The following is an 11634-nucleotide window of genomic DNA, read 5'->3' as shown; positions in this document are numbered from 1 at the left end:
GACAACATCTAGTGTCCTAAAGACGTATCCTAAAGGCACAAATACGCTGCAGTGCATCAAGAGGTTAGTGTATTTGTTCTTGATTTAATCTAGGGTTCTAAAATTAATCTGATTAATTCTAAAATCTTAAATGGCAAATACAGATCCATAGACATATTAAAAGAGTTTTAATATGCTGTTTATCATTGAAATCAAATAGATAAAAATAAATCTTGCATGATGCATGTGACCCTAAGTGAAAATTTTGAATTCAATGGTATAAACTTGTGTTTTTCATGCTTCCACTCCTCATAATCCCTCTAATTGCAGGAGTAACATTGGTGTAAAAATTCTGATTTATCATCCATTTTGGAATGGCATGATGTTGACATTGTCTCTCTAATTCCTTCCATCTCATCCATGATTCATAGAGAGTTTCATCTTCTCTTGGTCTGAAAGCTGTCATTTGATTCCTCAATTCTTGAGTTTTTCCAAGTGGAAAATATTGTGCAAGAAATGCATCAGTGAGTTGCTCCCAATTTGTAATGGAGTTGTGAGGTAAAGAATCAAGCCAATCCAATGCTCTATCCTTCAAAGAGAATGGCAATAGCTTCAATCTTGCTGCATCATCAGATACTCCAGGTTGTTTTTGTATATCACAAATCATAGCAAACTTTTTTAGATGTGTGTGTGGATTTTCGAAAGGATGTCCCCCAAATTGGAAATTTTGAATTATTTGAAGAACCCCAAAATCCATATTGTAGCTATTTGCATCAATTCTTGGTCTTGCTATACTCTCTCTTAAGTCGTCAAAATGAGGAAATGCATGATCCATCATACTTCCCCTAAGCACATTAGCATTTACAACTTCTTCACCATGAGCTACATGTTCATTGTTTCTATCATTTTCAGCATTATCACTACCAATTCTAATTCTCTCATTAGCCATGTCTGCTTCAATTTCAGTTTCTCTCAAGGCTTCTTTCCTTTTTCTGGTTTCTTTTTTGTTGGCTCTACAAAATTTCTCAATTTTAGGATTAAACAATAAGGATGTGTCACTTGTGCTTCTAGCTCTTCTCATAAAAGATTAAGAGTACCTAAAAGAGAACAAACAAACACAAAATGAAAAGATAACAAAGATAAAACTATAAACAACTAAAATAATCAAGAATTCAATCTTAAACAAACAACTCCCCGGCAATGGTGCCAAAAACTTGATGTGGCCGAACCGCAAGTGCACATTCCCACGAGTAATATAGAAAAGATATCGTTCCCATGAGGAGTTGTGTTAATGATTGAATTTTTTATATGAAAATTAACTAATTTGAACTATTTTTGAAATTAAAGCAATAAATTGATAAATATTGAAGTGTGAAATCTATATGTGTAAAATTAATAATCTATTCAACAATGTAATGATTTAACTAAATTTGCATCAAATTAAAATAAGCAAATTGAAATATGGCAAGATTTAAAATGGCAAGTAATTAAATTCAATTAGAAATTAACAATGATAAAAAGGGCGATTCCGGAGTTCGGGAGTTCATATTCAAGCTATTTTGGGATTTTTAAATTGGTTATCCAATCTTATGGAACTTACGGGTTTTAAGGAGATTAATTCTTAAATCCTTTGAATACCCTTTTGAGTGAGACAAAGAGTGCCTTAATCAATCTAATCCTACTTTTGTGGAGTTAAAATTAATCAAGACCCATTAAGTTCCTTAATTAATCTGTAAATCCTCTTAATCTATAATCTATTTCTAAATCTAAGTTAATTAAGTCTAATTTCTTGATTATTTATCACAAGGTTTTCTCCTTTCGGTGCTTCAAGCATAGATTAAGAATAACACTTAATCGGATCCTATACTAAGCATGTCATTAAGCACACAAGAAATGAATAAAACTCATTAAAATCACAAAATATGGATTACCCAATCAAAATCCACAATATATCTCAAATATTACATCCCAACTCTAGAATCTAATAAAAACTACTCACTATCCATAATATTTACAAGAAATTCTGAGTTAATATGGAAATAAATCTTAAATCTAAGCTAAGAACTAATAAACCCAATATAAGAAAGGTAAGTAATAGGGAAGAAGGGAAGAAAACTCCAAATCTGGTCTAGAAATGGAGAGGTGATGTTTTGCTCTCTATTTTCTGACTCTTCCCCTGCTGCTGCTCCCTTTTATATCTCCTCTTACCTTTCTAAAATGAGATAAGGGCCTATTTATATCTTTTTCTGACAAGTAGCCCTAAAATGGTGTGCTTGAGGTGTAGTTTTCATGAGAGAATCTTCTGCCAGCTCATTATGAAGATTCTATAAAACTGCATAAGTGGACTGCATAAGTTATGCAGTCCTTTATGCAATTTTTGGCAGGTTTCTCGGCCCTCTGTGTGAAGCTGCATAAGCAAGGAGTAAGTCTGCATAAGTCATGCAGTGACTTATGCAGATTTCGGCATGAATGGAAAAATTGCTTCTTCTCCCTGTGCAGAACTGCACAACTTATGCGGCAAGTTATGCGCAATTTGGCCACTACATACTTCAACTTTCAAACTTGTTTTTGATATCTTTGACTATAGAAATCACTCCTCACTAGCATAATTTCTTTTTTTAGTCCCTTAAAAACACCATTTTTCCTACAAAATAAAATAAAATTACAAATTAATCTAAAAATTGGCAATCATGAAAAACTATCTAAATAACTAATAAAATTAGCTAAAAATGACTAACAATCAAATAAAATGGTCATGAAATTAAACCTAAATGACTATGCAAAATGCATGTATCAGCAGTTTTTTATAGAGACTCTAAAAACCTAATCCTAGACCATTTATTATAAATAGAAGAGGCAGCAGCTGACTCAAGGGACAAATTTTCGGACGCCTCCACACCTTCAGATCCGACGATTTTAGCAACCTCTCCATTCGTCTTTTAGAATTATTTTTTATTTTTTTCTTTATTTTTCTGTAAGCCATGAACATGAGTGGCTAAGTTTTTAATTCAATTCAAGGGATTCAAGTTCTTTTGCTTAATTTGTGAGATTAGGTTCTTAATTTAATTTATGTCTTTTTGAATATCTATTGTTTTCTGATTTCTTTGTCTTTGATCTATTGAATAATTTGCTAAAAAGGCCTATTAGTTAATTATTTGATGAGATCAATTGCTGGTTCATCTTCATAATCCGTAATTATCGTGTAAGATTGAACATGAGTAGCAATTAGGTTTTATTGGTTATGATCCCAGTTTTCAATAATAACCTAAAGAAACAATACGGTGGATTAAATGATTTATGCTTCATAAATTGTTGTTCAGCTTAACTATTTCCTTTTCTTAAAGTAGTTATTAATTTGATGAGGATTGCTTAATACCAACTCAGTTAATAATTAGAGTCAATAAGAGTGCTGGGCTTGAATTGATGAGTATAGTGAAGTCAGGGGTTTACCTCGCTGTTTGGTAAATCTACGTTAAGTATTCAATAAGAGATAATTGTATTTCTTTTGTCTATGATCAAATCAATATATTAGAATGTGAATTATCTTGGACTGAAGTTTGTTTAAATTGAGATTTTAATATTTTGTTCTTGAATTTCTGATTTCTTCTGATTTTGTGTTACAAAACACCCCGCAATCTTTGTTTCCTTTGTTTCCTTTACACAACTGCAAGAAAATTCAATAATTTAGTCTCTAGGGTTCGACCTGGATTTACCACTTACTGCAGAAAATATTTCATAATTGGTGATTTCAGTTAATTTAATTTCTGATGGATTCGACAACCCACCAAATATAAATCCTTAATACCTAACTTATATAATATAAGAATATAAGATTAAAAAATAATAATCATTAAAATTAAAAAAATATAAAAAATAATAAAACAACCAAATAAATATATTAAGCCAAAAATAAATATACAATTAAGTTATTCAAAATTTATATAAAAGTTAGAGATTATTGGTTTTGACGTAGATATATCTTTGACAAAAAAAATACTCGTAAATGTATAAATAAAATAATTCTTTTAATTTGAATGATATAAAGGATAGAAAGTTAAATGAAAGGAATAAGAAAGAAAAAGAAAATATATTGTACCATAGAAAGAGAGAAAGAGCAAAAAATATAAATTGAAAAAATTCCTTCTAATTTGAAATAATATGATAGAAAATTATTAAATTGAATTATATTAATTTTGGAATAATAGCTACGGATGATATTTTAATTTATAAAAATAAAAATTTAAATAATTAATTTTTAATTGAACTTTTATACTTATTCAATAATATTTAAGCATTTTTAATACTTCAATTCAAATAAAATAAATTATAAATTATAATTGAAAATTTGAGGGCCAATTAGTTATTAAAGATTTTTTTTTTATAAATTTTTAGAGGAAACAATAAAAATTTTGAGAAACTAACTAATAAAAAAGGAAAAATTACTAGCTAATGTTTGGGTCCAAGGCTCCCCTTGCCAGCCCTTCCTTTCTCCATTCTTAATTTGCATGACCTTATAATGGCGCGAGCAAAGCAAACGACACAACAAACCGTAGCTCCATAATTGTACAATCGTTGGATTGTTAGTTGGAGTTCCGTCTTGTTCCATTGGTAAACCTTGAGATGAACTGAGTGCGCGTAAGTTTTGAGAGAGATTATTAGGTGAATTCAATTTATAAGTACCATTTTTTTTTTAAAATATAGTATTATTTTTTTAAAATTAAGAAATTTTTTTTATATATATATTTAAGGAGACAATATTTCATAGTGTTGTTAGTATACACAATAATTAGCCAATTTTCAGATGGATATTGATAAAGCTTGACCAATTAACTTCTAAATATTTTGGTATCTCCATAACGCAAATATAAATAGACAAAGTTCCTAATCCTTTGAAATTTCTTTGTACACTTCACCATAGATTATAGTCTAAGTTTCCAAGGGATTTCCTCACCACACGATGTTAGCTTCCAAGGGAATTCATTATGCTTTAATTTGGCAGAAGCAAATATCCATTTTAATGTTGTTTTCCTACAAGGCAAAAGCACAGACGAATTTAAAATCTTTGTATCAAAAGGTTAAATTTAATATTTTATTTTTTTATTATGAGTATAATAATTATTTATATCTTTTATTTAAAAAAATATATAATAAAAATATAATTGTATAGAATTGATGTATGATCATTAAAATAAAAATGTTGAAATTGAATATAAAAAATACTAAATATTAGAATTTAAAAATTATTTATATATTTTAGTTATCCAACTTTTGGTGTAATTTTTGTTTAAAATTCAGTTATTATTGATTATTTGTTTATATAATAATAATAATAATAATAATAATAATAATAATAATAATAATTGAAGTAAGACTGATATTATAATGTGTAAATATTTTTTAAAAAACTTTATAAATTTTGTAATAAAAATATAGTATAAAGGATATTATTTAATTAATATTTTAAATTTTTTTGTTTGAATTTTTTAATATAAATTTTAAATTTCAATAAAAATTAATTATATATATATTTTATAATTAACAAATTTATTTATCACTATCTTAAAATAACATAATATTAATAATATAATTTATAAATAACATAATGAGTGGTCCTACAATTTAAGGGCATCTTACCTCAGAATAGTACTACCCATTATCCAAGAAACTTCAAGGTTTTGTGCTTGGCTCAAGGATCCCATTAACGTTGACAGATTAGCTAAACCGTGCCACAAAGGGTCATTAAATTAACGTAGTGTCCTCTTTCCTGACATGATTAGCTGGCAAAATTTGACCACGATATTCCCTTTGGCTGCTTGCTTCCTTCCAGAATTTCATGCTCAGGATCTCATAAACTATTTCATGTTGGACAGGAATCGATGGGGCTGCGTGAACTCAGATGCAAGAAGCCAAAGAAGGTTAAAAAAACGTTGAGATGAAGAAAATTTGGTCTAGGCAAGTGCAAGCCATGTTATTCAAAGCAGTCCTTTCCGTGTGCCTCTTAGTTTGCTTAGCAGCTTCTCAACATCTCAGTTTCCGCTACAATGGCTTTCGATCCACCAATCTAAGCCTTGATGGTATAGCTGAGATCACCTCTAGTGGCCTTCTGAGGCTTACCAATTACACCAAGCAGGAAAAGGGTCACGCCTTTTTTCCAAACCCAATAACTTTCAAGAACACAAATGGCTCTGTTTTCACCTTTTCTACTGCCTTTGTCTTTGCTATTGTACCTGAACTTGCAGGTATTAGTGGTCATGGGATTGCCTTTGTGATTGCACCAACAAAAGGGCTCCGTGGATCTCTTCCCAGCCAGTACCTTGGGCTGTTTAATAAGACCAACAATGGTAATGATACCAACCATGTTTTTGCAGTGGAGCTTGACACCATCTATAGCAGCGAATTCGATGATATCAATGATAATCATGTTGGAATAGATATTAATGGGTTAACGTCTGAGGAATCTGCCCCAGCAGGATATCATACTAATTCCAGCGGTAGGCTCGCAAACTTGACCCTTGCTAGCAGCCAACCAATGCAAATTTGGGTGGAATATGATGGTACACAGAAGCAACTTAATATCACTTTAGCTGCGATTAATATGGGTAAACCCAGTATTCCACTTTTGTCTGTAGCTCTTGATCTGTGACCATACTTGCTAGATACCATGTACGTTGGTTTCTCATCATCCACAGGCTCTGTCCTAACATCTCACTATGTATTGGGTTGGAGCTATAATATGAATGGCCAAGCTCAAGCGCTAGATCTTGCTCAACTTCCTAAGCTTCCAAGAATTGGACCTAAGGAGAGATCAAAATTTCTAACCATTGGGGTGCCCACAATTTCTGTAAGTGTGGTTTTCATAGTAATCTCAGGTTTAGTTTATTTCATAAGAAGGAAAAGGAAGTTTGCAGAAGTGCTTGAAGATTGGGAGCGTGACTATGGGCCTCACAGATTCAAATACAAGGATTTGTACATCGCCACTAAAGGATTTAGGGACAAGGAACTATTGGGTAGTGGTGGATTTGGTAGGGTTTATAGAGGAGTGTTGCCAACCTCCAAGATTCAGATTGCAGTAAAAAAGGTGTCCCATGAAACAAGACAAGGAATGAAGGTTTTTGTAGCAGAAATTGTTAGTATTGGTCGGCTTCGTCACCGGAACCTAGTAACGCTCTTGGGCTATTGCCGGCGCAAAGGAGAACTACTTTTGGTCTATGATTGCATGCCCAATGGAAGTCTCGACAAGTACCTGTATGATCAACCAAGGGTTACCCTGAATTGGAGCCAAAGATTTAGAGTCATAAAAGGCGTAGCTTCAGGGCTGTTTTATCTGCATGAAGAATGGGAACAAGTTGTGATTTACAGAGATGTCAAGGCTAGCAATGTCTTGCTAGATGGTGAATTAAATGGTAGATTGGGAGATTTTGGCCTTGCTAGATTATATGACCATGGAACAGATCCTCAAACTACCCATGTTGTTGGTACTCTTGGTTATCTTGCACCTGAACACACTCGAACTGGAAAGGCCACAACAAAGACTGATGTGTATGCCTTTGGTGCCTTTTTACTTGAGGTTGCTTGTGGTAGAAGGCCAATAGAGCGAAGAGAACAAGCAGAGGATGCAATCTTGCTTGATTGGGTGTTCTCCTTCTGGGTCAAAGGTGAAATTATTGAGGCCAGAGATCAAAATTTGGGCCCAGATTATATACCAGAAGAAGTGGAATTGGTGTTAAAACTTGGTTTGTTGTGTTCACATTCAGTGCCTGAAGTTAGACCAAGCATGCGCCAAGTTCTGCAGTTCTTAGATCGGGATATTCCTCTTCCAGAATTGTCATCGCTTGGCCTCTCTGCGAGTGGCCTAACATTTGCACACCCTGAAAGTTTTAGCGATTACGCCATGTCCTATCCTTCTTCCATGAACATGGCATTCTCGCATTCATCTTCTGTAGCAGAGTCCCTTCTTTCAGGGGGCCGCTGAATTTCTCTCTCTCTCTTTTTTGTTTTCAATTTTATTTTCTCACTTGCTCTTCCCTTTTCATCTTGCTTGTATGTATTTGCAGATAATAAAGGTCATTGCCTTCCTGGCTTTATAGAAATTAGGGAACAAAATAAAAAGGTGTACAGCAACAGCATTTTGTTCTACCGACCCTGTGATATATATTTCCTCAAAATATTCCTGTAAAATTTGCAAATAAATTACTGCTAAATTCCAAAGTTAAAATTGATTAAAAAAGAAAGCGAACCGAGGAGTGGCTTTAAAAAATACCAAAACCATGGAGGCTATACCACAAATTGAAAATAAACTACCATCTTTTGAGCTTCTCATACCAAGTAGCACGCTACTAGCATTTTTTTTGAAATAAATAAGCTTGCACACACACATATAGAGAGTAATTTTTTATGTCTACTTGGTTGACCACACATGGCGGCAAATATAGTTCAAATGATGAACTCAAATCTGTGACTCATGAAAATTATGAGCACTTCTTAAAAGCATTTCATGATAGCACGCTTGTTCTTTCTGTATTAGCACAATCAACGTCCCACTGAAATTAGTGATTCTTTTGTATTAGCACAATCAACGCCCCACTGAAATTAGTGATTCGGTGATTGTTAGGGATGGTATAGAACCATGTAAAATGGCATGACTATCGACTCTCCCCGTACTTTTGTTCTTGAATACGATTATCAAAATTTTCAGGAGAAAAGCATCGCCTTTCAAGTATTTTAGAACTTATGACATCTTTGGCCCAATTTCTGCAAGATTGTGTGAGCAAATTAGTCCAAGTTTCAAAACTAGTTCAACCTCCTCTGCATTGAATTTTTTGTCGAGTTTTGGATCTGTAGTACTGAAGATCTTCCCTTCTCTAAACATTCATATACCCAATTTACCATAATCATCTCTTCTAGTGATGCGTGCGGCTCTACTGGCCTTCTACCGCAAGCAACTTCCAAGTAAAATACCCCAAATGCATAAACATCAGTGCTTGTAGTTGCCTTGCCGCTTCTAGCAAGCTCTGGTGCATTGTAGCCCAAAGTGCCGACTATATGAGCATCATGTGCATGCTTGCTACATCTTGCAAGCCCAAAATCACCCAATTTTCCATTTAATTCACTATCTAATAACACATTGCTGGCCTTAATAACTCTATGAAATGTAACTATTTCGTTTTCTTCATTCAGGTAAGTAAGCGCTGTAGTTATGTCTTTAATGATTTTAAATCTTTGATTCCAATTAAGAATATCCTCTAGCTTATTAAACAGGAATTTGTCAATACTGCCTTAGGCATATGATCATAAGCCAAAAGAAGCTCACCTTTGCTTCGACAATAACTAAGAACTGGAACCAAATTGTGATGTTGCGACCGACTAAGTTGTGCCAATTTCCGCAATAGATTCTCTGATTCCTTGTTTGCAATTGTGAGAAATTCTCTTCACAGCCACAAGGGCATTTGACATAGGCAACATTCCTTTATAGACCTATCCAAATCCTCCTTTTCCAAGAATCTCCCTCTCACAAAAACCATTGGTGGTTACATAGAGCTCCTCGTATGAGAACCTATGACATCCAAAATCCACCTCCCAGTCTTCAACTATCTGTGTGAACTTGGCCTTCTTTTTATTCCATATAAAGACGAAAGTGACTATTATCGCCATCAAAGTCACTCCTGTTATGGATAATCCAGCTACCAATGCTACTTTTCCCTTTCTGGTTATCTTTTTAGTAGGTAAAGGTGGAATGCGAGATAGATAAAGCTCTTGAGCTTGCTCATCAAATTGAAAGCTCCAACCTAGAACATCTAGTTGGTCTGTGGAGGAGGAAAAACCCACAAACATTCAGTCCAAAATGATCGGTGAGATATCAATATCCAAAGACGAAAGTGGAAGGTTAGGCTTACTTGTATGAATTGGAGACAACGTAATATTAAGTTGATTCCTAGTGGCATCATACCCCACCCAAACCTGAGTAAGCTCCCCGCTTGCAAGACTCAGATTCTTGAATTCTACATATTCATTTAGGAAATAACCTGCAGGAGCTGATTTGACAGATACTAAGCTGTTGATGCCGATGGCAACATGATTATCATTGATATCATTGAATTCTTGGTCTTGGAACGTATCAAGCTCAATTGCAACAATATGATTAGTTGATATTCCATTAAATATGTGGTTAAGTTTTTCCATTAAATATGTGGTTAAGTATGCCAAAAAACTGCCCTGATGAAGCTCCAGGCATTTCTTTCGAAGGAGCTATCAGAAAGGACATGCCTTGAACAGAGAATTTCGACTTCTGGTGGGAAATAGCAAATATAAAGGTGGTAGAAAAAGAAAACACACTGGCGGTTGATGAATTCTTGAAGTTCAAGGGCTAAGCACAAAAGGCATGGCCAATTCCTCACGAAGTGTTATCAGTGAGCTGGAAAAGACCATCAGGCGTGACCTCTGCTACGCGCCCAGTTTTAAATTCCTGTAGAAGGTAAAGCGATTTTTGCTTGGAGCTGCCAATTTGACGAAGAGAAATAGCGTTAGATACAATTTGACAAACATAGTTGGGAATCGATAATTAGTGTGAGTCTGTTCACCTTGTCGTGTTCTCTTCCTATTTCTCATCATGGATGGGTATTTTGAGTGCATTTTGGTCCACATCTCACCTTTTGGGATCTTATTCCCCAAAAGTCAAAATAGCTCATAGTGAAAATTGACATATAGCTGCCTGTTTGGACTTTTTTTTATCTGATCTTTGGACTAATCATGTGACAACATGTTTTGCTTGATTGGAAAATATAATACAAACATTTTGAAAAAATAAAACAACTTTTTCAGGAAAAAAAAAAAGAAACTTTTTAAGCACAAAAAGACGGACAGTTCTTACCTTAGAAATAAAGGGTGAAAAGATTTAACTTTTCTTCTGAATTACTTGACAAGTTCTAAAATGCATTGATATATCAACGTATCAAATCGTTTAGTTTGGCGTTTTCTCATGAGCGTGTCAAAAAAATTATTTGCATAGTTTTTTTAGCTTTCACATATAAATGGATTGCAAATGTACCTAAAATGCTAGAATCTCAAAAATTGAATTAAAGTACGTTTAAACTTTTAATCAAACAATTATGTATTGAAAATAAAAAATAAAATTTTCTAAAGATTTCTTGATATTGACCTGCCATTAATTGTGTTTTGACATATGGGGGCTTGATGTGTCTTATCAATTTTGTTAAAATTATAAAATTTAAATACTTAAATGTATAAGAATAAATTATTTTTAATAAAAATAATAATATATTAAAATATGGGGTAAATTATAAAGATTTGAGGTGGAGAGAACATCGCCCTATCTTCAAGCCATACAATACCAAAGCCAAGGTGAGATTGAAGAGAATTAATCAAATTTAAAGTGAGTTGAATTAACTTCGAAAATTTTTTTCTCTTTCTAGTCCATTGATCTCCACCGGCCCATCATGTCCATCATCATTTGCAATAACATAACAATTACAGCAAAAGTTAATTAGGAGGACATACTTTCATCTGGATCAAAGAGCTTAGTACTGATAAACATTAGTTTTTGGAGCAAGAATTTCTTAGGCTACTACTTCTATGTCGTCTTCTACCTAGTTCTTATATGGGACAAAACTACATAGTTTTAATTAGTTGTGTGCTTTT

At 33.3% G+C, this 11634-nt stretch overlaps 1 non-coding gene and 2 pseudogenes across 1 annotated transcript; 2 read left to right on the top strand and 1 right to left on the bottom strand.

The window, feature by feature from the left end:
- The first annotated feature begins 353 nt into the window (after nt 1–353).
- Nucleotides 354–460, top strand: LOC131178906 (small nucleolar RNA R71). Its single transcript, XR_009147914.1, has one exon. It is a non-coding gene; the product is annotated as a small nucleolar RNA R71 (small nucleolar RNA).
- A 5285-nt stretch (nt 461–5745) lies between these two features.
- LOC110646747 (L-type lectin-domain containing receptor kinase IV.1-like) lies at nt 5746–8113 on the top strand (annotated as a pseudogene).
- A 438-nt stretch (nt 8114–8551) lies between these two features.
- On the bottom strand, nt 8552–10158 carry LOC131178410 (L-type lectin-domain containing receptor kinase V.9-like; annotated as a pseudogene).
- Nucleotides 10159–11634: the final 1476 nt, after the last annotated feature.

The sequence above is a fragment of the Hevea brasiliensis genome, chromosome 3, assembly GCF_030052815.1.
Source record: "Hevea brasiliensis isolate MT/VB/25A 57/8 chromosome 3, ASM3005281v1, whole genome shotgun sequence".
Taxonomy (NCBI): domain Eukaryota; kingdom Viridiplantae; phylum Streptophyta; class Magnoliopsida; order Malpighiales; family Euphorbiaceae; genus Hevea; species Hevea brasiliensis.
This window is presented reverse-complemented; position numbering and strand designations above follow the sequence as displayed.